Source organism: Rhinopithecus roxellana, chromosome 13 (genome assembly GCF_007565055.1).
Source record: "Rhinopithecus roxellana isolate Shanxi Qingling chromosome 13, ASM756505v1, whole genome shotgun sequence".
NCBI lineage: Eukaryota > Metazoa > Chordata > Mammalia > Primates > Cercopithecidae > Rhinopithecus > Rhinopithecus roxellana.
In genome coordinates this window covers 84,969,520-84,994,090 of record NC_044561.1, presented here as the reverse complement: position 1 = coordinate 84,994,090, position 24,571 = coordinate 84,969,520, and the positions used below count along the sequence as shown (strand labels likewise).

Sequence of the window (24,571 nt, the reverse complement as noted above, 5' to 3'; positions counted from 1 at the left end):
TCTATTTTATTATTAGTTATGAATCTCTTACTGTGCCTAATTTATAAATTAAACTGTATCTTCAGTTTTTTTGTATAGCAAAAAACACATGTACAGTATATGGGATTTGGTACTATCCAAGGTTTCAGGCAATCAGTCTTGGATTATATCCCCCGTGGATGGCGGAGGGGAAGGGGGGCGGAAACTATCATATTTAAATTTTAAAAAACTGATAAGGTTTCTTTTCTCAGCTGGCAGGTTTTGTGTTAATATGATTTTATAAGCTCAGCAACATGAAGGACTGAGTCAAGACACCTTGGCCAGGCAGGCGAGGAAGCTTATGTAGCCCCGACCTTGCCTCCTGCCACTCTGCACCCCATATTCCCTTCTCCAAGCTCTCACAGCTCTCTGCACCTCTGAATAGCTCTGGTGACACTGGGATCAGTGATTTGCCTGTCCTTCTCTCACTGCTACCTGAATACTGTACTTTCTTTCATAAAATAGCATCCTACCTGAATGCCTAGTACTGACTGGAAAATGTGGAGGGAGTGTTGGCATTGGAAATCACAGCTTTGTAACTATTAGGGTAAAAACCAGTCTAGACAAGAATCATTAATGGATGCACGGTCTTAAATGGTCAGAGATGGTCTCACAGACAATGAAAAACTGGTAACAGTACAAGGCAGAAATCAGGCGCCACCAAATGTGATGCCTCTCACACAACCCCCGGATAAAACATTCAGCTACCAAAAAGGAGGATCCTGTTCTTAAAAGACAGAGAAAAAAAAACCCTAAGAAAAATATTCCAGGTTAAAGGATACTAGAGTCATGACAACTAAACCTAATCCTAGGCTGGATCCCATACTAGAAGGCAAAAAAAAAAAAAAAAAAAAAGTTATAAAACACATTATCAAGTCAATTGTCAAATTAGGATACCGATGGTAAGTTATTAAAAGTACTGCATCAGTGTTACATTTACTGCACCTACAACTTTCTGTTTGAAATTATTTTCAAATAAAAGGTCTAGCATTTACAAACAAGTATTTCTTTCTAAATTAAAAAATAACCATTTCAATATATAAAAATAAAAATATACCTCAATATAAAAATAACCTACACAAAGGCATGTTTCTTTAAACAGGTAAATCACACTATCAGTTTAAAAAAGTGCAATAGAGCAGCTGGGCACAGTGGCTTACACCTGTAATCCCAGCACTTTGGGAAGCTGAGATGGGTTGATCACCTGAGGTCAGGAGTTTGAGACCAGCCTGGCCAACAAGGTGAAACCGTGTCTCTACTAAAAATACAAAAAAATTAGCCAGGCTGTGGTGGTAGGTGCCTGTAATCCCAGTTACTCGGGAGGCTGAGGCAGGAGAATCGCTTGAACCTGGATGGCAGAGGTTGCAGTGAGCCAAGATCGCACCATTGCACTCCAGCCTGGGCAATAAGAGCAAAACTCAGTCTTAAAAAAAAAAAATGCAATAGAGCTCGTGAGAAGCTGCCAGGGACAAGGTGAGATGGAACGTGCATTGGAGGAGAATAAGATAGCAGCAATCATGAATCCTGGCTCACAGGTACTGAGCCCCAACTCACTTCACAAGTATTATCACAGTTTCACTGTTTTCCAGTGTATTCATTTATGTCTTTGTGTTTCTTTTTGCTACATATATATATATATATATATATATATATATATATTTTTTTTTTTTTTTTTGAGACGGAGTCTTGCTCTGTCGCCCAGGCTGGAGTGCAGTGGCCGGATCTCAGCTCACTGCACGCTCCGCCTCCTGGGTTTACGCCATTCTCCTGCCTCAACCTCCCAAGTAGCTGGGACTACAGGCGCCCACCACCTCGCCCGGCTAGTGTTTTGTATTTTTTAGTAGAGACGGGGTTTCACCGTGTTAGCCAGGATGGTCTCGATCTCCTGACCTCATGATCCGCCCGTCTCGGCCTCCCAAAGTGCTGGGATTACAGGCTTGAGCCACCGCGCCCGGCCTGCTATATTTTTTCAAGCTTGGGTTGAAGACTTTGTTTCTTTACTTTTCAAATTTTTTCTTTCAATGATAAAGTCATTAAATACAGTGGATTTGCTATGATCAGAATTTTGGTTTTCATATATAGTATTCTTGTTTTGTTTCTAATGTAAAACAAAAACTACCAAGAAAACTACTTAAGAAAAGAAGTGAAAAGGTTGAGTTACTACAGGCATCACTGAAAAAGTTTCACAAGTTATCTACTGAGGGGGAAATTTCAGTGTTTTAAATGTTAGGAGGTGGAGTTTCATCGTGGCTGTGTTCATTATGGATTAAAAGCTAGCACTCCAGATAGGTCAGAGTGAATCCACAGTACTGTTACATAATTGGTTTAAAAGGTTCTACTTTTCAGAGGTCAGGAAAAAATATTGAGTTAGAGCCAAGTCGTTTTGCCCTACTAGGGTCATTCAAAGTTTAGAGTTCTTAACAGATATAGGTGAAGGCAGATGGCATTGTTTTATTATTTTCTAAGCAGGTGCTGCTGTAAATGGAGTCTTTTCCTTTACTGTCTCTTCTTTTGCTCTTTTTCTTTCCCTAAAACGTTTGGATGACGACACAAATATTAGCCACTTGGATGACCACGACACAAATATTAGCCACGTTATCAGGTTTCCAGTTCTATACCTCCATGTTGTTTTTTGTATCATTCTCACAGGATTTGTTTCTATCAGAGTCACTTCAATTTCTCTTTGATACAGAATCATCTGTGGTTAGAACTGATAAGCTGGTAGCTTCGCGGAAGTATTAATACCCTGTTAACAACATACTTGACAGCAGCAACAATTAGGAACAAAGACAAAAATAGTATAACTAACATTTGCAGAGATTCCTTAAATCATAAAATATCCCAAGGCAATGCCTTTGTATAACATCTTTGCAGCAAATAATGTAAAGCTGTTCTCCTGAGTTTGTATAGTAGACGCAGATTACACATGCAGTAACTGCCACTTGACAGGCTTCAAGTGTCAAATTGGAATACCAATGGTAGGTTATTAAAAGTACTGCATCAGTGTTACATTGCACATTGTACATCAGTGTTACAAGTGCATCCTACTAAATTCAGGCACTCAGAACCAAGGGAGAAACTCGCACACAAAACAATAAAAATCAATATCTCCAGTTACTCCTGAGAAGTTTGCATTTCAACAGGCACATTGATGAGAAAGAATTAAGCCATTTGAGATCTCACTAGGGAGCATAGATACACTAAATCAAAAATTGACATAAAACCATTTCTCAGGGGCAGACTCCTTCTTTCCAAGACTGACATTGTGTGGTAATCATACCTTGTTATGAATACCTCAAGCAAGGAAGGGTTCAGAGTAAATTTGGTACATTCTTTAAGTGTATTTCTCAGATGGCAGGGAGCTGACATCACAAAATATGCCTGCAGTTACAATTTAAAAGCATAATTATTCAACCAGCACAAGGACACCAATTAACTAACTGAAGTTAATTATGTCCCATAATCATCAGAACATGTCTTTACAGAAAAGGTAAAAGACTTTGTAGTTGAAATATTCATGTTGTATTTCCAAGAATAGTAATACCAATCACATATGTTAAAATTTTTTAACCCTTTAAACTAATTTTATTTTATTTCAAAACTGGTTACTGAATATCATTAACCTTTGAGGTATATTTCTGTGAGTTAAGCAGAAACATAAATTGATGAACCTTATTAAACTTGCAGCTGATTTTTTTGTCAGATATTCTAATAAAAGGTACCTCACTAGTATTTCAGAGAAAGGGCTACAAACCCAACAATCAGTTAAATTTCCTTACGTAACTGTGGTCTTATTGATTATAACAAATTAGCTGCCTTCATTAGGATCTGTCCTAGATCTAGGATAGTCAGAAAAATAACTATAAATTTTGTGACTTACAGTAGTTATCAAATTAACTTGTTCTGCTGGCCATGATGGCATAACTCGTATCAGATGATCACTCCCATTATAAATAACCATAACACTGGAGAAAGTACAAAGCAACTATTTTTAGGCCCTGGACTATAGGTTGCACAAAATTGTGATCCCTGAGAGATGGGAAATTCAGAAAATGAGTTCTACATTTGCCCTGGCTAACTGCTTGGGGACAATTTCCTGACCATGATACAGGATGGTGGGGGCAAGGCATACTGCTCTTACCAAGATGAGGAGGCAAAAAAGACTTTGGGGATGGTGAAGCAGATGACATTGGTAGGGTAGGTCTCAGAAAGGAGGCAGCTGTGCATAGTGGGGAAAGCCCACCTCAGCTGAAGTTGAGCTTTGCTTGTGCAGGGCAAATATGCAATGATTACCAGAAAACAGCTGCTTGAGAGAAGAATGGAAATACTAGAAGTTTAGCAGGGCTGGTGAGTGTAGGCATTCCGGCCCAATCAGAATAAACAAACCTCATTAACACCTCAATCATTCAGCTGAGAAACCAGAGAGGCCATGCCATAAAACAAGGACCACATCTTATAGTAAGGTCTTCTCTAGATACACTGTAATTGGAACTAAAATAAGGACGTTAAAAATATCTGCATGGGTCAAAGAACTTGGAGTTTGAGTCCCATGAGTTAGAGGGGCCTGGTAAACACTTTGACCTTTCAAAGATCTATCCTAACAAAGAATAAAATGAAGCCTGTACAAGTTCAAAACATTCATCTAGTAATTAAGCTGCCTACAGGTATAAAAAGCACTTTCAGACGAACATAAGAGAATTTAGAATCATGCCACAAAAAATGTCCAGCATAAAAAACTTTAAAATTACTAGACATGCAGAAAAACAGGAAGTGTGACCACTGTTAAGAAAAAAATGCAGTCACAGAAATAGATCCTGAGATGGTCCAGAGGTTTCAGCACATAGACTTTACAGAAGCTAGTATAAACATATTAAAGAAAAATACATGCATCACAAAGAAACAAATGGGGGTGGAAATCTCAGTGGAAATTATTTTAAAAAGAAACAAGTGGGAATTCTAGAACTAAAAATGTAATAAATAAAAATTTAAAATTTGCTAGATGGGCTTAAAAGATTGAAGATGGCAAAAGGAAGGTTCAGTGAACCTGAAGACAGGTCAATAGAAACTAATCTGTCAAACAGAAAAACATACTGAAGATTGGATAGAGTTTCAGGAACAATATCAAATGGTCTAACATATGTGTAAGTGGAGACTCAAAAGAAGAAATTGAGAAAGAATTAAATTTTAAAATTGAGAATTATCCAAAATGAGAAGAAACTGAGAATTACTTAAAGATATGACAGCTAAAGTTCCTAAATTTAATGAAAAACATTGGCTAACAGATTAGAGAATCTCAGTAAACCTCAAACTGGATTAATACCAAACAACAATAAATAATTTAGATACATCAATGTCAAACTGCTGAGAACCAAAGACAAAGCAAATTCTCAAGAGCGACACACACACACCCCTATCTACCCATTCTCAACTATATCAAAACAAACCAACCTGACCTTCCCTGGGGAAACATGAATAACCTGTCTTTGTTTTCAAGTTCGAAAGGCTAAAGTCAGCTATATCTGGCAGCTGCTCCATGCACTGCCTTTTCTGCATGAGGGATTTAAGCTGTTCAGTGGGTCAGATTTTAAACTGTAAGAAAGCCATTATCACCCAGTGAGACCAGATTGCTATAGTTTTCCAGCACCATCTCCCAGTACAGGTCCTTGAGTAGGACTCCACAACTTCATACCTCTTAGATGAAATCCACAGCCAAAACCTTGAACACCATGAAAACCCATTATGCCAAACACAGCTCTGCTCACTCTGTTGAAACATGTGCCCATGTTGAAAATAAGGGAGCAAGAGGGCTGCTTGGAGAAGATAAGTAAAATATCTAGATCCTGCTTTTGACTGTAACTCTGGAGCTTGGATTCCAGGACCATTAACCCTGTTCACTATTCAATCAGCATCATTTGTTGAGATCCTAGTCTGGCTATTATGGGGTTTACAAATGAAAACACAATTCCTAACCTTGAGATGCTTTAAATTTAACAGACAACATATTAAAACAAAACATAAGTATAGAATCATTATCTTTCTGAGATTTAGGAAATCGGAGATTCTTTAATCTAGCTGCTTATATTCAAATTTAAGGATCTGAGCCTCTGATTGGGTTAAAGCCCTGTTACCCAGTCTGGTCTGAGGACAAGCAGTACCAGCATCATCTGGAAGCTTATTAGAAATGCTGATGCTTGGGCTCCATCACGCATGCTGATTCAGAATTTGCTGCTTACAAGATCCCAAGTGACAAGTATGCATGTTTTTGAGAGCACTGGGTTAAATGATCTACTAAGGTATATGGTTCAGAAATAGTGACAACTAACCAATAACTAAACTTCTGATTTTCCAAAACAAGATCTCTCTTCTACATTATGACACAATATATTCCCTTCTTAAGAAGAAAGCAGCTCTGTTATGAATAATGGATGCCCAGGCTCCACTGCAAACTCATTTATTGGGGTGGTGTTCGGGCATTGTATTTTAAAAAGCTCCCACATACAGCCAGGGTGAGAAGAGTCTCAAGTCTCAAGAAGTCACTATAGGATAGTGATCAGGGAAGGTATCATGAAACAGAGCTGGGTATTTGGTCTTGAAGGACAGGATGGACTCAGAGGAGCTAAGGGTATTCCAGATGAGGTATGGCAAGGAGTGAGTGGGAAGTGTCAGGAGAAAAAGAGGACATGGCAGCAAGGAGTGTTTTAGAAAGCAGGCAATCCAGATTTCTAGACAGAAACTCCTAATTATTAAATGCTGAGGTCTTTCAAGGATGAAACAGGAGGCTGGACACACCAAGTATCTGTATGACAGAGGTGGACATCCAGATGGCATCCTTGTCTATACACAAATCAGCTGGATGCAAGACCATGCACTACTGAAAATCTCACTGTGGTCATGACAGTCCGCCCAGTGGCTCAGACCCTGAGATTCTGTCTCCACTTCCTACACTCTTCCTTACTCGTCTGTGTTCTTCCAACTTGTCATCTTGCCTAATTCCTCAGGCAGCACATCCTGTAAGTCTTCATTTCCAGGCTTAAGAGATGTCAGCCATTTGTGTCTTCATTGTACAACCAGCACAAGTGAACACTTGACCACGGGTGTTCCTGCATTGTTGTTCTGAACTTTTATGTGTATTAACAACTAATTTCTTGGTGATGACTGACTCATGAGTGAGGCAGAGAATGATGTTGAGGGATGAATCCAATTAACACTGGACATGTCTCTGGAGCCAGGACTGAACTGCATTCACAATAAATCATGTAGCCTCGGGGTACGAGAAGGGAATGGATTCACCCTCTGAGAGCTAAAAAAGAATTTTAGGAAATTCTCATCTCCCCGGCCCTTCAGACCTTGGTCATTTCCTTAGTCTTCCCAGAGAATGACAAAGTATCAGAAAGCCTATCTGAGGAAGGTGAACGGCAGTGAGAGGGTGCACGGGCGGAAAAGCCCTCTCAAGAGTGAAGTGGGCCTTCCCCTCGAGCTCTCCAGATGGGGCGTCCCAGATGGCACCAGCGCAGTCCTGTTCTCAACCAGGAACCCGGACAAAGACCTAGAGATTTAAGCGGACGGCAGGCCAAGCTCTGGCCTAAGAATGAGGCTTGTTTCCCAGGAGATGAGAGTTTGCCCATAACTTCGTAGATTTCAAAAAGAAGAAAAAGGTCTCAGGGCACCGGAAAAGGTGTATTTGGGTTGAGGGCGTGGGCTCAGAATCGGGTCTACCTCGAACGGGATGTGAGACTTCGGGAAGACTGCTCGGCCTTTCCAGGGCTTTAAATGGAGCTAAAGTGTACACGAGATGACGTTCGCCCGGTACTTAGGAATATGGGGCGTGACGTTCCAAGCGGGCGGTTGGAGCCAGGGAGACCAGATAGTGCTGCAACACGAACCAGCCCCTGAAGAAGCTCGGTCAGCCAGCTGTACACCGCTGCCAACCCCAGAAGCCGATCAGATGCGCCCCGAAACTTCATTTCCGCGCGCCAAGGGGCGGGGCCGGTACCGGGTGCGGAAGTCGCTCCAGGGGTCACTGGGAAGTGTAGTTTTCCAGACAGAGGCGCTCAGAGGGAGGGTCACATTAGGGCCAGGCACTTTTCTCAGGAGCTTCTACGTATTTTATGCACGTGGTTAAGAAAAAAGAGGGAGAATTCAGGTGCCACAGCGGCCATTCTCCAGTGACCGGAGCGTGTTACTCAGAAACGGATCCGTCAGAGGCCAATGGGAGCTGCCGGCCGTCAGGGCGCGCCTGGTGGCGCCGAGCATCCTGGGAGGTGTGGTCCGGGCGCAGTGCCGAGGATTCGGGGTAGTGTAGTCCCGGCGCCCCGCTGGAGGAGCTCCCCAGCTGGTGGCTGGAGCGACCCCTTGTTCTTTGGTGGCGCTGGTGAGTGAGGCTCCCGCGGGACCCTTGCCGCAGCCGTACCCTTTTCTGCGCGGAAAGGAATGTCCCGAAAGGCTGGACTATGGGCTGAATTTGGGGACCGTGCGGGTGGCGCGGGGTTGGTGATTGTGGTGGGAACGCGCTGGCGTGGCGCAGGCCGTCCTCTCCTAGATGTCTTATTTTGGGGGTGTGGGCGTGCATCTCCGGGGGAGCTGGGTGAAGCCCATCCGTGAAACTGGATGGTGATGGGTGGGGGACCGGGCTATCTCTCCTAGGGTTCTTGTGGGTGGGGACTGGTTCGGCTTTGGCTGAAATCGGGAAAGGGGGTCGCTCGCTCATGCCATAAGTCCCCGGTTTTGGGGGAGTTGAATAAATAAGCTTTTAAGGGAGCTGGTATTTCCCAGGTGGCGGAGCGGGGACCATCCCTGGGGCCATGTGTCCCCCAGGCTTTGGTCGGTTGAGGGCTAGTCTCTTGGGGCCCCAATGTTCTTCGGCTTTGCTGGAGTGGAATGAGGAGCGGTCTGGCTTGACCAAACAAGCCAGGGTTAGACTGGATCTGGGGTGGCCATTTTGCCGCGATCTTAGGGTTTCACTTTGGTTGGTCGCCCCCGGATTCAGGCCTTGGAGGAGGAAGTCTGGCTGGGACCCACAGGACAGGTTTTTTCCAAAGGTCCCAGGGACCGTCACTGATCGCAAGAATTACGGATTCCCAGGCCCCTCGTGTGGTCAGGCTTTGGGATTTTACATTCCATTTAATTTTTTATTGCGGAGAAATTTCGAACAGCCAGAAGTAGATAGAACTCTATAGACCAGATCTCCATCACCCAGATTCAACACTTAACACCTTATGACCATTCTTGATTCATCTCAGAACGGACACAGAGAATCCTTGCAACCCACAGAGTTCACTGTCACTGCCCTTACTGTGTAAGAGCACGGTCTCCACAGCCACATTTCTTCTGGGCTCTGTCACTTTATAGCTGTGTCACCTTGGGCAAGAGGCTGACTTCACTGTATCTCAATTTTCTCGATTTAACCTAAAGAGGATAATAGCATCTATCTCATTGGGTTGTTGAAAGGATAGAATGAGGTGAAACGCCTACAGTGGCTGTAACAGTCTCTGGTTTATACTAAGTACTCAGTGAATATTACCTTTCTTTAATAACAGGCACAGAGGTCACCTCATGCTCAGCATCAACAGCATGTTAGGGCAAGTTGTGCTTTCAGCCTGTATCCCAGCTGTGTTCCCAGGAAGCTGCCCACAATTCTTTTCTCCTTTTCTTCTGTGGCAGGTTCATTCCTGATGCCGCTAAGGAAGAGGAGGTGCTTCCAGTTTGAGGATTTCCCTTGATTTTCTTGATCGCTTTTTGTTCTTGTTCTGCCTCCCTGTGGCTCCTGTCTGCTCAGAGAGGACTGCCTGCTGGGGAAAGGGGGTACTCCTGAGCTCCTGACAGCCTAGCTTCAGGTGGGTGCCACTTACCTTTTGCATTTCGAACTATGAGTGGGTTTCCTTTGCCTGGCTTTGACATCTGTGTTCTACAGTGTCCCATCCAGGGATCAGGGCCCCAGCTGTTTCCTTCGGGAAACTAGGCTTGTTTTAACAGTGATCATTTTCACAGGGAATATTTTTCAGAGCTGATGCCCTCATTCATTACACCGATATTCTTCCCCTACATTCCTTCTTTCAGTATTTGTTCAGACTGCTCATTCCCAGGGCTTGTCAGATGCTGTGAAGTTGTCAACATTCTGTTCTTCTCTCTTCCAATACTCTCACTTACTCTTTTCCCTGCTAGAGTGTTGGCAGCAAATCCCAGTTATATCATTTCACCTGGCAATACTTCAGGAGGCATCTCTAACACATAAGGACTTCTTTTTAACATAACCAGAATTTCATTGTTATACAGTTACATTGTTACAGTTATATTTTGTTATACCCAACAAAATTAATAACTTATTAATATCATTTAATATCTAGCTCATATTAAGTTTTCCCCCATTGTTAAAAAAAAACTTTTTTTCCACCAGTCAGAACTGGAAACAGCATCCCAGTTTTCCCTATCTCTGCCTCATTTCTCCTCCTACTTCTTCTGATCTTGCTGATCTGTACTGACAGCTTTATAACTTGATATAAGCTAAGCTATACCTCTGAGTTTTCCTTGCATCCTCGTTTCCAAACTTACTTCCCATTAGAAGTTGTGTCCTCCTGGCCGGGCACGGTGGCTCACACCTGTAATCCCAGCACTTTGGGAGGCCAGGGCAGGCAGATCACCTGAGGTCAGGAGTTCGAGACCAGCCTGGCCAACATGGTAAAACTCCATTTCTACGAAAAATACAAAAATTAGCCAGGCGCGGTGGCACACACCAGTAATCCCAGCTATTCAGGAGGCTGAGGCAGGAGAATCTGTCGCCTGGGCAACAGAGCGAGACTCCATCTCAAAACAAAATAAAAAAAGTTGTATTCTCCCATTCCACCTGTGCATTCTTCTTGATTCCTTTTCTTTCCCTTTGTCTCCATTTCTGCACTGCCCTAGCTTCCTGTCTGTTCTTCGCCTTCTTGCCTTGTCTTTCCTCCCATTTAGAGCTGAACTCCTTGAAAGAATTATGTATGTTTGTTGTCTCCATTGCTATCCTTCTGTTATCTTTTGAATATTCTAGTAAGGCTTTTTCAAGTGACATCAAAAAATACTGTTGTCAGGGTTACCAGTGTTCTCCCTGTCACAATCAGGCCACCATCAGTTCTCAGCAACATTTGATGTAGTTGTTTACATCCTCCTTCTTAATATAACCTTTTGCACAGTTGCCCTTGGCACTAGGTCTTCCTGGTTTTCCTCCTAACTCGTAGGCTGCTCCTCCTCTGTCTCCTTTGCTGGCTCTTCCTTCTCTCCCAGATTTCCATCATGGAAAAGGCCCTGCTTCAGTTCCCTGACCTCCTGTCTTCTTCAGCTATACTCTTTCCTTGGTTCTCCCATTCATTCTCAAAGCTTTAAATGCTATCTGTTTGAGGCTCAGCCTAGAGCTCTGCCTGCAACTCCATATCCTGGTCCCCTACTGTCTCCACATTTCCACTTGGATTTTTTTTTTTTTTTTTTTTTTTTTTTTTGGTGAGACAGGAGTCTCACTCTATCGCCCAGGCTGGAGTGCAGTGGTGCAATCTCGGCTCACTGCAACCTCCGCTGCCCGGCTTCAAGTGGTTCTCATGCCTCAGCCTCCTGAGTATCTGGGACTACAGGTGTGCGCCACCCCACCTGGATATCTTACGGGCATCCCAAAACTAATGTGTGCAACAAGAAACTCTGATCACCTTTCCTGAACATGTTCCACCCCAGTGGTATATAGACCATTCTTTCAAGAGTTTATCTTGGAGCAGAGGCATTTCAGCTCCTCCCTTCACACTACTTGGAGTCATCAAGGAGTCATCCTTGATCTTTTCTTGCTCTTACACCCTCATCCACACTACAGAAATCTGGACTCTGACCGTTTCCGTGCTCTGCTGCTTCCATCATGGTCCAGGCCACCATTTCATCTGGATGATCACAGCCTTTGAGTGGTCTCTTTGTTTCTGCCTGTGTCCTGCTAAGGTACATTAACCAGTGGAGCAACTAGAAGGATATTTTAAATGAAAATCGAATCGTGTCATGTGTTTGCTCAAAACCTTCCAATGGCTTCTCATCCTAACCAAAGTCAAAACCAGTATCCTACAAAGCTAGGTCTGATCTCCCCACATTTACTCTTAGACTTCATCTGCACCACACTATTTCAGTCACTCCGCACCAGCCACAGTGAACTGTCCATCCCTTGACCATGCCAGCCTGACTCTTCCTTGCATCAGGGCCTTTGCACTGGCTGTTCTCTTGCCCTAGATGTTCTTTTCAAAGTCATTCCCTTGGCTCTTCACATCCTTGAGATTTTTACCCAGTCACTTCAGAGATGCCTTCCCAAATCACCCTGTTTAAAATTCTAAAATCTCACCCCACTTCTGTGACTATCCTTTCCCCTTCCCTGCTTTATTTCTCTTCATGTCATTCGTCACTTTCTGATACATCGTGTATTTTATTTATTCATGTAATTGGCCCATCTTCCTCCTCTAGACTTTCGTGTCAGTGAGGGTGTTTTTGCCTTGTTCACTTCTATATCGCCAGGATTTTAAAAGTGCCTATCACATAGTAGGAGCTTAATAAATACTTGCCAAAGGAAGGAATAATCCAACCTGTATATGTAAAGCTAATTCTGGGAGTAATGGATGAAGCAGACTAGGATGTTGGGAAATGGTCTACAGAGACTGTTAGGAGGCTTTTGCCATTGTCCTAGTGCTCCAGCTGGTGCAGGGGCAGGGAGGAATTGCGAGAGCTGGCAGAGGTGGAATCAATTAGCCTTGATAATTGGTTTGATATGGAAGGTAGGAAGAAGTAGTCATGGGACTGAGTAAGCGCTGTGGATGACAGGAAGGTGCTTCTGTTATTAGGTAAGCTGAAAGAGAGAAGGGTTCTGGTTATTGACTGCTGCACAACAAACCACTCTAAAACCGAGTAGCTTAGGAGAGCAACTATGTTTTAGTCTTTCACAGTTCTTTGGGTTTACCCAAAGCAGATGTGATCAGTTGAGATGTGAGTGACGCATCTTGCTATGGCTGCAGTCATTTGGGGACTCATTTGGATTGGAACATGCAAGATGGTTCCATCACATATTTGACATATTTTCATGGGTTTCATCACATATTTTCATGGGTTGGCTGGAAGGCTGGGGTCAGCTGGAAGGCTGGGATCAGCTGGGACAGCAGGCCTCACTCTCTCCAGGTAGTGTAAGAGCTTCCAGCAGGGCTGAACTTGTTACATGGTATGTTAGAGCTCCCAAGAGCTCTAACTGTAACTGGCACAGTGTCACTTGTGTCAAATGTATTGGTTAAAGCAGGAACAAGGCCAACGTGAAAGAGCTCCCAGTGTTTAAAGCTGGAATAATTATAACAGCAACATAAGCAGTGATAATATTGTATTATAACCCATAGGATAAGATATAAATCCATATTGATATAAATAAATAAATGAATACAAATAAATGGGGAGACAGAATAGCTCTGACAGAAGAATTCTAATTAATGGATTTAGAATGAAAGGGAGAAAAAGAACATTGTCATTTGATAAACAGCACAGTAATAACTATTGCAGATAGGATTCCACAGATATATGCTAAAATTAGTGGCTGAAAGTTTGAAGAGAAGTAGGATATTTGTATAATCTCAAAGTATCTCTCTCAAGATATTTATTAATTATAAAGGGAAATATAGTGACTTTACAATGGAGAAGCTCGGAAGACATCTCCTTAACCAAGTGATCAAGGTTAACATCGCCAGTAAAAGGACATAACAATATCATGAACTCATTGATATGCTGAAGGACACAGCATCACATCTGAGGTATTCTAACCAGAAATGAAAACCTCGTTCTAATCACGAGAAAACATCAGACAAACCAAAACTGAGGGATACTCTTCAAAAGCGCCAAGTTCGTGAAAGACGGGAAAAGACAGAGGATCTGTCACAGATTGGAGGAGGTTAAAGGTCCATGACAACTAAAGGCAATGTGAAAACCTCAGTTGGATCCTGGACCAGAAAAAGTACATTTGTGGAAAAACTGGCAAAATATAATTAAGGTCTGTAGTTTATAGTATTGCGTCAATGTTAATTTCCTGCTTTTGATGATTGTACTGTGGTTTTCTAAGATGTTAACATTAGAGAAAACTGGGTGGAGGGCATAGGAATTGATATTTGTGCAACTTCCTTGTAAGTCTAAAATTAATACAAAATAAAAAGTTTTAAAAATCCATCAACTCTATATTCTTGAGTTTTTGTTTTGTTTTTTGAAGAAGAGGTGTTGAGTTTTGGTAAAGAGTATCTTACCATGTAGAGAGGCAATCGTGACTTCTCCTTACATCTGTTATTATGATGTATTGTAACAATAGATCCCCTAAAATTAAACCAGTCTTGCAATCCTGGGTAAATTTTTCTTTGCCATGGTGAAATATTTTGTTATTGCGATGTTGTAGTCTTTTTGCTAATATTTTAATTAGAATTTTGCTTCAATATTTGTAAGTGATAGTCTGTAATTTTTCTGTTTTTGAACTGTCATCAAGTTAAGGTCCTCATGGTATCCTTGCTTTGTAAAATGAATGAGGACTTTTCTCTTTAGTTTTCAGTGCTTTGGGACAGTATTTGGAGCATAAGGACTACCTGGTTTGAAGGTTTGATAGAATTTCCTTGTGACCATCTGGAGTTAATTTTGGGAGTTATTCACTTCATCTAGGTCTACACATTTATTTATATAAAGGTCTGCAAAGTTGTCTTACATGACTTTTTTTTTTTTTTTTTTTTGAGACGGAGTCTCGCTCTGTCCCCCTGGCTGGAGGGCAGTGACGCGATCTTGGCTCACTGCAAGCTTCGCCTCCTGGGTTCACGCCATTCTCCTGCCTCAGCCTCCTGAGTAGCTGGGACTACAGGCGCCTGCCACCGCGCCCGGCTAATTTTTTGTATTTTTAGTAGAGACGGGGTTTCACCGTGGTCTCGATCTCCTGACCTTGTGATCCGCCCGCCTCGGCCTCCCAAAGTGCTGGGATTACAGGCGTGAGCCACCGCGCCCGGCCCTTACATGACTTTTAAGAAGATGTTTTTTGGTGACTTTCCCTTTGTTGTTTCTTATTTTGAGATCTTGTTGGGAGGTTCTAACAGGGGAGCACAGCTATTTGTATACCCTTGACCAAAGACTGGTCCTCCTCTCTGAGGGATGGTCGTCATCCTTGACCAAGTGTGCAGCTTCCGGAGGGACGCACGTGGAGCAGTGAGGGAGGAAGGGGACACACACCTAGCCAGCCAGATCAGCTGGATCGACCCTGGCGATCAATGTGGTGACAGATGTCGCAGCCAGATCGCCCTCACAGCCATGTTACTTCTTACTTTGAATATTTTGCTTTCTGCCTTTCAGTTGGCTGGTGTTTGTCTACTCTTTTTGACAAAGTAGGACTTGGCTCATTAGATCTACTGCTTTCTGTTCATTAATGTATGCTTTCATCTTTGTTATTTGTGCTTTCTTTTGGGTTACTTTATTTTATGAGCTTTTTGAGCTTGGAATTTAATTTATTCTTTTTTTTTTTTTTTTTTTTTTGAGGCAGGGTCCAACTTTGTCACCTAGACTGGAGTGCAGTGATGCTATCAGGCTCACTGCAGCCTCAGCCTCCCAGGTTCAAGTGATCCTCCCTCCTAGGTCTCCTGAGTAGCTGGGACCATAGGGGTGTGTGTATGCACCATGTCTGGCTATTTTTTGAATTTTTTGTAGAGATGAGGTCTCACCATGTTGCCCAGGCTAGATTCTTTTCTTTCCTTTCTATTTGTAAAAGTATTTAAGGCTATAGTTTCCCTTACCTCACTGTTTTAAATAAATCCTGTATATATGTAGTGTTTTTTATTACATTATTTTTAAGCAATTCTATAATTTCATTTCATGTATTCCTTTAATTCCCACCTATTGCCTATGATATGATCAGCAACCATTTTCTGCTTTCTTCTTTCCCTGTGTCTTCTATTTGAGTGGCATTTTTACCTTATCAGGACACACTGCCCTATGCCATTAGCATATGTTTTCTTCCTCTCTCTTCTCCCCTTTTCATGCTAAGTTTACAATTATGTATATTAAATGCTCATCATCAGTCTTTTTGCTAAGTTTCCCATCATGTCTTGCTTTGAATGATGATTTTTGGCCAGACCTTTTTTTTTGGTGTTAAATATACATAACATAAAATTTACCATTTTAACGTGTTCAAGTCAATGTCATGAAGTACATTCATATTGCTGTACAGCCATCACCACTATCTATCTCCAGAAATATTTTCATCTTCCCAAACTGAAACTCCATACCCGTTAAACAGTAACTCCCCATTCTCCCTTTCCCCAACCACCTCTCCTGAACCACAATTTGACTGTTTTGGTTACCTCATATAAATGGAATCTGACTGTCCTTTTACTTCTGGCTTATTTCACTTAGCACAATGTCTTCTAGGTTCATGCTGTAGCATGTGTCAATTTCCTTGCATTTTAAGTCTGAATAATATTCCATTGTATGTACGTATCACTTTGTTACTCATTCATCCTGAATAATATTCCATTGTATGTATGTATCACTTTGTTATTCATACATTGGTGGACACTTGAGTTGCTTACACCGTTTGGTTGTTGTGAACAATGCTGGTATAAACATGAGCATACAAGTATCTGTTCGAGTCCTTGCCTTCAGTTATTTTGCGTGTATAGCCAGAAGTGGAATTGGATGAATCACATAATAATTGTATTTTAAGTGTTTTGAGAAAAAACCATACTGGTTTGTGGGTATGCCATATTTTACATTCCCACCAGCAGTGAGCAGTGGTTGAATGATAATTTCAAAAAGTCTGGTAGAACTCATATTTTTTGCTTAGAGTCACTTTGGATTCCTGTTGTTGTTCTTTAAAGTCTGATAGTTTTTCTAGTGTCTTTGAGTTGGTGGTTATGAGTCAACTTTTCCCTCATAACCCATAGGCCCTTTCATATTTAGATTCAGGTAATCTATTTTTAAAATGTTTTCTTACATTATACTTTTAAATATTTCCATTGTTTTGGTATCTAGGAACAAATTATATGAATATTACTTCTTTGTCTGGTTTCCTATCCAGCTTCTTTCTTTCTGATCCTTTTTACTTCTTATTTCACTTCATTCTCTTGTTTTCTGGCTATTACTAAGTGCTCATTATGTTTTCATTTCAATCAATTCCTCCTTGAGTGTCTTGTAAGTTCATCTTCATTTCTCATATAATATTGTCTTTTTCTTTGGTTTCTTTCAAAAGTTTGTTGAAATCTTTTTTTTCTTTCCTTTTTTTGTCCATCTCTATTCTTAGTTTTTGAATTTTTAATTCATGATGATATCTCATATCCCAAAATGTTTGTTTGAAGATATTTAATTTAGTTTAATGTTATCGTTTTGTTAAATTTTTTTGTCTCTCTTTTTTTTTCTTTTTTTTTTTTTGGTGGAATTTTCTTTAGCTGAATTGTTTGGATTCTTATTTTCATTGTTTTAATAGACTACAACTGTTTTCATGTCTGCATTTCTGTAAACAGAACTGTCGGATTCTAGTGTTCTTGAGATTTCCCTAGTTCAGGAAAATGCTTCTGTCAGTGTAGCAAGGTACAGTTTCTTTACTGGATTGCAGGGGATGGAGAGGTGGTGCTTCCTTTGGGGTTTTGTTGTTGTTTTGTTTTTCTCTTTTGTTTTGCAAGAGCCTGGATTACCCTCTCTTGCTTGTTTTTCTTTTCCTTTGCTGTTTCCAAGCAGTATCTTTTCCTTGCTTTATATGTTCCCCATTATGCCACTGCTCCCCCAGTTGTGGGGTTAAAGAGCAGGCCCTGCTTCACTCATGGGGGCAGCATTTCCACCTGACACCCTCTCATTTCTGTTTTCCTTACCCAGATCTACCTTCTGAGATATCATCCTTCTTTAGGGAGACAAGGAAAAAAGGCCACAGGGTTCCGGAGAGCCAGGGGAATGGTGAGCGTTTCCTGTCTCCATTACTGGCTGTAACAGGACGGACACATTCCCTTCTCTTACCCTGACTGCCTTATTGGTGCCTAGTAGAGTTCAGCTCCAATTCCTCTTACTGGCTTCCCTGCCTCAGCATCGCTTTCTGCACAACTCATGACACAGTTATTCACCCAGTAGTTAACTGAACAACACACAATTCTACAGTTTGAGATAGAGTCTGCATTTCTTTGTTCAGCTTCAAAAGTTCTACTGCCTGAGAGTATCTTCACAGTAATGGAATGGAAAGTACATACGATTATACTGGCAGAATCTGTCAGGTGTACCTATTTTGGAACTCCGGAGTCTAGTTGAAGGCCTCCAGTTCCCAGATGGAAGGAAGCATAGAGGGTAAGTCACAGCTAATTTTAGCTCTTAGTATAGTAGCAGCTACCTATCATCCACCCTGCCAGCCTTATGGCAGGTAGCCATCCTGTATTCCTGGATCAGCTTCTACATGGCTTGTGGGAGACATGGTGGACAATAAGGACCCTTTACTCCAAATATTGAGGATGTTTGTTCTAATTGTTAATTGCTGTTTCTGATCACAGAGGTGGTCCACTTAAATCCCCTGAAAGCGACTTCAGCCAATTGCAACCCCCACTGGCTAAAGTGGCTTTTAGGGGATTTAAGGAGCCGGAGTCTATTTTCCCCCACTTAAGTTCTCTTTTTCCCCTTTGAGAGCCAAATATTTGAGGACTAGTATATTGAAAAGCAACTGCTATCGGGGAATGTAGAAGATATACCCATGGAAAGGCATGGGCTCAGAAAAGACCTGAGAAGACCTTAAGCTTACACCTCAGACTAATTCCTAGCATAGGGACACCCTACATCAATATTTAAAAAAAAAAAACACAAACAAACAGAAGGGAGACTCTGACTTACAGAGTTGCTGCTTTATAAGATTTAAATGTCTAGTTTTTGACGAAAATCATAAGGCATACAAAGAATGAGGAAAATATGACCCATTGAAAGGGGAAACAAATGAATAAACTGAAAACATCCCTGACAAAGGCCAGATAGTGGACTTACTAAACAAAGACTTTAAAAGAGCCATCTTAAAGAGTTAAAGGAAGATGTGGAGAAAGTCAAGAAAACAATGTAAGAACAAACTAGAAATATCAATAAACAGACAGAAAACAAAAATAAACCAAAAATAAATTTTGGAGCTAAAAAGTACAACTAAAAATAAAAGTTCATTAGAGGGATTCAGAAATGGATTTGAGCAGACAGAAGAATCAGCAAACCAGGAGATAGGACAATTATCAAGTCTAAGGGACACAGACAAAAAGATTAAAGAAAAGTGAACAGAGCCTGAGGGAACTATGGGATACTATCAAGTGGATCAACTATGCCTTATGGGATTCCCAGAAGGAGAAGAGGAAAAGGGGACAGAGATGTTGCCTGAAGAAATAATGGCTGAGAACTTCCCAAGTCTGATGAAAGACTTGAATATATAGCTCAATGAACTACAAGTGGGAAAACCTCAAAAAGACTCAGACTGAGAAACAATGTAATCAAAGCACCAAAATGGAAAGGTGACAGAGGGATTTTTGAAAGCAGCAAGAGAAAAGCAATGCTACGTACAAGGGATCCTCAATAAGATTATTAGCAAATTTCTTATGAAAAACCTCTCGGGCCAGAAGGCAGTGGGTTGATATATTCAAAGTGCTAAAAGAAAACAAACAAACAAAAAAGCCTGCCAACCAAGAATTCTATATCTGGCAAAACTGCCCTTCATTGCTGAGGCAGAAATTAAGACATTCTCAGATAAGTTGGTGGAGATTACAACCACTAGACCTGCCCTACAAGAAATATTAACAAGAGTCTTTCAGGTTGAAATGAAAGGACATTAGACAGTTACATGAAGCCATATGAAAAAATTAAGTTCTCCATTAAAAATTAATACACAGGCCAGGCGCAGTGGCTGAAGCCTGTAATCCCAGCACTTTGGGAGGCCGAGACGGGCAGATCACGAGGTCAGGAGATCAAGACCATCCTGGCTAACACGGTGAAACTCCTTCTGTACTAAAAAATACAAAAAAACTAGCCGGGCAAGGTGGCGGGTGCCTGTAGTACCAGCTACTCGGGAGGCTGAGGCAGGAGAATGGCGTAAACCCGGGAGGGGGAGCTTGCAGTGAGCTGAGATCCGGCCACTGCACTGCAGCCTGGACGGCAGAGCGAGACTCCATCCCCCCAAAAAAAACAAAAACAAAAAACAAAAAACAAAAAAATTAATACACAGGTAGTAATATAAACTTGTATTACTGTAACTGTGCTTTGTAACTTCACTTTTTGTTCTCTATATGAGACTTAGGAGACCACTGCATTTAAAAAAAAATAATCTCTGTTTTTGACCACACAGTGCATAAAGATGTAATTTTGTGACGTCAATAATGAGTTGGAGATGGAGCTGTATAGGAACACAGTTTTTATATGCTATTGAAGTTAAGCTGATGAGTTCAAATTTGAGTTTTTAAAGTTTAGGATGTTAAATGTAATCCCCTTGGTTACCACAAAGAAAATAGCTGTAGGATGTAGAGAAATGCAAATGAGATGGGAATTTAAAAGTTGCATTTAAAAAATCAACAAAGAAAAAAGGACAGTAATACAGGAAATGAAGAATAAAAGACTGTAGGACATGTAGAAAACAAAAAGCAAAATTGCAGAAATCAGGTCCCTCCTTATCAGTAATTATTTTATGTGTAAATGCTTTAAACTCTAAAACAATTTGGCATAGTGGATTTTTTTTTTAAAAAAGATCTAACTGTATGCTGTCTACAAGAGACTCACTTTATATCCAAAGGCACAAATAGTTTCAAAGTAAAAGAATGGAAAAAGATGTTTCATGCACATAGTAACCAAAGAGAGTAGGAGTGGCTACATTAATACCAGAAAAAATAGACTTTAAATTGAAAAAGGTTACAAGAGATCAGGAAGACATTAATACAAAAGATTTAATACAGCAAGAAGATATAACAATTATACACATACACCTCATAACAGACCCATAAAATACATAAAGAAAATGGACAGCATTATAGGGAGAAGTAGAGTTTTATAATAATAATTGGAGATTTCTGTACCCCACTCTAAATAATAGATAGAACAATAAGAAAGACAATAAGTAAAGAAATAGAAGATTTGAACAAGGCATAAACCAAATAGATATAATAGACATATTCCAAACATTGTACCCAACAGAAAGAGGATACACGTTCTTCTCAAGTACACATGGGGCATTTTGCAGGATAGATGACATGTTAGGCCACAAATTAAGACTGATACCCTAAAAAGTGTCTTCTACCGCAACAAGGTGGAGCTTGAAACGAATAACTGAAAGAAAATTTAAAAATTCACAAACGTGAAAATTAAAGAACATACTCTTAAACCAGTAGGTAGAGGAAGAAACTATAAGGGAAATTAGACCTTACTTAGAGTCAAGTGAAAACAAAAACACAACATAGGAAAACTTATGAGATGAAGTAAAGTGCTAGGAGGGAAATTTTTAGCTGAAATAGATTAGAAAGCAAAATCTCCAAAGAACAACCTAATTTTACAACTTAGGAAACTAGAAAAAGAAGAACAAACTAAACCTAAAGCTAGCAGAAGGAAGGAAATAATAAACACTAGAGCAGAGTCAAATAAAATAGTGAATAGAAGGATAATCGCAGAAAGCAACAAAACTTAAACTTGGTTCTTCGAAAAGATTAAATAAATTGACAAACCTTTAGCTTTATTGACTAAGAAAATAAGAAAAATTACTAAAATCAGAAATGAAAGTGAGGACATTGCTATTGTTTCTACAGAAGTAAAAAGGACTGTACAAGAGTACTATGAATTGTGTGCCAACAAATCGATGACCTAGATGAAGTGGACAAATTATTAGAATGCAATACCTATCAAGACTGAACCATGAGGAAATCGAAATTTTGAGTAAGTGTATGATTAGTGAGGAGATTGAATCAGTAATTAAAACCATCCTGACAAAGAATCAGGGCCTCCTGGACCTGATGATTTTGCTGGTGAATTCTGCCAAACGTTTAGAGAACTAATACTAGTTCTTCTCAAAGTTCTCCAAAAATACTGAAGAGGAGGGAACACTGCCTGACTCATTCTGTGAGGCCAGCATTACTCTGATACCAAAACCAGACAGACACTACAAGAAAATTACATCCTTTATGAACATTGTTGCAAAAAAAATTCAGCAAAATACTAGCAAACTGAATTCAACAGCATTTGAAAAGAATTATACACCATGACCAAGTGGAATTTATTCCTGAAATGCAGGATTGTTCAACATACAGAAATCAATGGGTATATGGCTGGGCACGGTGGCTCACGCCTGTAATCCCAGCACTTTGGGGGACCGAGGTGGGTAGATCACCTGAGGTCAGGAGTTCGAGACCAGCCTGGCCAACATGGTGAAACCACATCCCTACTAAAAATACAAAAAAATTAGCCAGGAATGGTGGCACGTGCCTGTAATCTTAGCTACTCAGGAGGCTGAGGCAGGAGAATTGCTTGAACCCAGGAAGCAGAGGTTACAGTGAACTGACATCGTGCCACTGCACTCCAGCCTGGGCAACAAGAGCAAAAACTCTGTCCCCCCCACCCCCCCCCCAAAAAAAATCAATGCATATAAAATATCACATTAACAGATGAAACAAACAAAAAAAAAACACATGGTCATCTCAATGCAGAAAAGTGTTTGACAGAATTTAGCACCCTTTTATAGAAAATAACTAGAAATAGAAGGAAACCACTATATAATAAGGCCATATATGAAAATCTCACAGCTAACATACTCCATGGTGAAAGACTCAAGGCTCCAACGTCAGCAATAAGGCAGCAAGGCCCACTTTTGCCACTTATAGCCAACAGAGTATTGGAAGTGTTAGCCAGAGAAAATAAGCAAGAAAAAGAAACAAATGCCATTTGAACGAGAAAAAGTGAAGTTATCTCAGTTTCAGGTGGTATGATCTTAAATGTAGAAGACCCTAAAGACTAAACACACACAAACCTATTAGAACTAATATATGAAGTCAACACACAGAAATCAGTAGCATATCTATGCACTAACGGTGAACAATCCTAACAGAAAATGAGGAAAACAGTTTCATTTAAAATAGCATCAAAAAGAAGAAAATGCTTAGGAATTAACCAAGGAGATGAAAGACATACACTGAAAACTACAAAATACTGCTGTAAGAAAGAAGATGTAAATAAATGGAAAGACATCACGTGTTTATAGACTGGAAAACAATTTTTTTTTTGAGACAGAGTTTGGTCTTTTGCCCAGGCTGGAGTGCAGTGGCACGATCTTGGGTTACTGCAACCTCCATCCCCCAGGTTCAAGCGATTATCCTGCCTCAGCCTCCCGAGTAGCTGGGATTATAGGCGCTGCCACTACACCTGGCTAATTTTTGTATTTTTAGTAGAAACGGGGTTTCACCACGTTGGCCAGGCTGGTCTTGAACTCCTGACCTCAGGTGATCCACCTGCCTCGGCCTCCCAAAGTGCTGGGGTTACAGGTGTGAGCCACTGCGCCCGGCCGTTAAAATGTTAAAATAATAATACTAGTCAAACCAATCTACAGAGTCAATGTAATCCCTATAAAAAAATTTTTTTTTAAGAAATAGAAAAATTCATCTTAAACTTGATATGGAATCTCAGTGGACGCTGAATACTTAAAACAATCATGAAAAAGAACCAAGTTGGAGGATTTACAGTTCCTGATTTCAGAATTCACTACAAAACAACAGTAACCCAAACTGTGGTACTGCCATAAAAACAGACTTATAGACTAATAGAAGAGAATAGAGAGCCCAGAAATAAACCCTTGCATATATGGTCAAATGATTTTTGACAAGAGTGCCAAGACCATTCAATATGAAAAAGACTATACTCTAGAAACACTGTTGGGCAAACTGTATATTTATATGCTGAAGAATGAAGTTGAACCCTTACCTAACACCATATATGCAAATTAACTGAAAATGGATCGAAGACCTAAACATAAATGTGAAAACTATAAAATTTGTAGGTGAAAACATAGGCGAACATCTTTATAACATTGGATTTGGTGATGATTTCTTGGAAATGACACCAAAACATAGGCAATAAAAGAAAAGAATAGCGAACTTGGACTTCATCAAAATTTAAAACTTTCATTCATCAAAGGAAGGGAATATATTTGCAAGTCACATATCTGATAAGGGATTACTATTTAGAATATATAAACTCCTACAACTTAACGACAATAAAAGAACACTCCAGCTTAAAAATGGACAAAGGATTTGAACAGTCATTTTTGCAAAGATATACATGTGGCTAATAAGCACCTGAAAAGATGTTCACTATCGCTCACATTAAGAAAATACAAATGAAGACCACAATGAGATACCACCTTATACCCATTTGTCTGGCTATTACTATAAAAAAAACCCCCAAAACTAGAAGGCAGTAAGTGTTGACAAGGATGTGGAGAAAATAGAACCCTTGTGCATTACTGGTGGGAATGCAAAATGGTGCAGCTGCTGTGGAAAACAGTATGGTGGTTTCTATAGAATTGCTGTTTGATCCAGTAATTCCA

At 40.6% G+C, this 24,571-nt stretch overlaps 1 protein-coding gene across 1 annotated transcript in view; it reads left to right on the top strand.

Annotated features, from left to right (window-relative positions):
- Positions 1-8,288: 8,288 nt before the first annotated feature.
- The window catches only part of LOC115892929 (zinc finger protein 133-like), a 28,964-nt gene continuing 12,681 nt past the window's right edge, over positions 8,289-24,571 (top strand). The window contains 1 exon segment of the mRNA XM_030915730.1: positions 8,289-8,389. The gene's annotated coding sequence lies outside the window, so the exon portion shown is untranslated.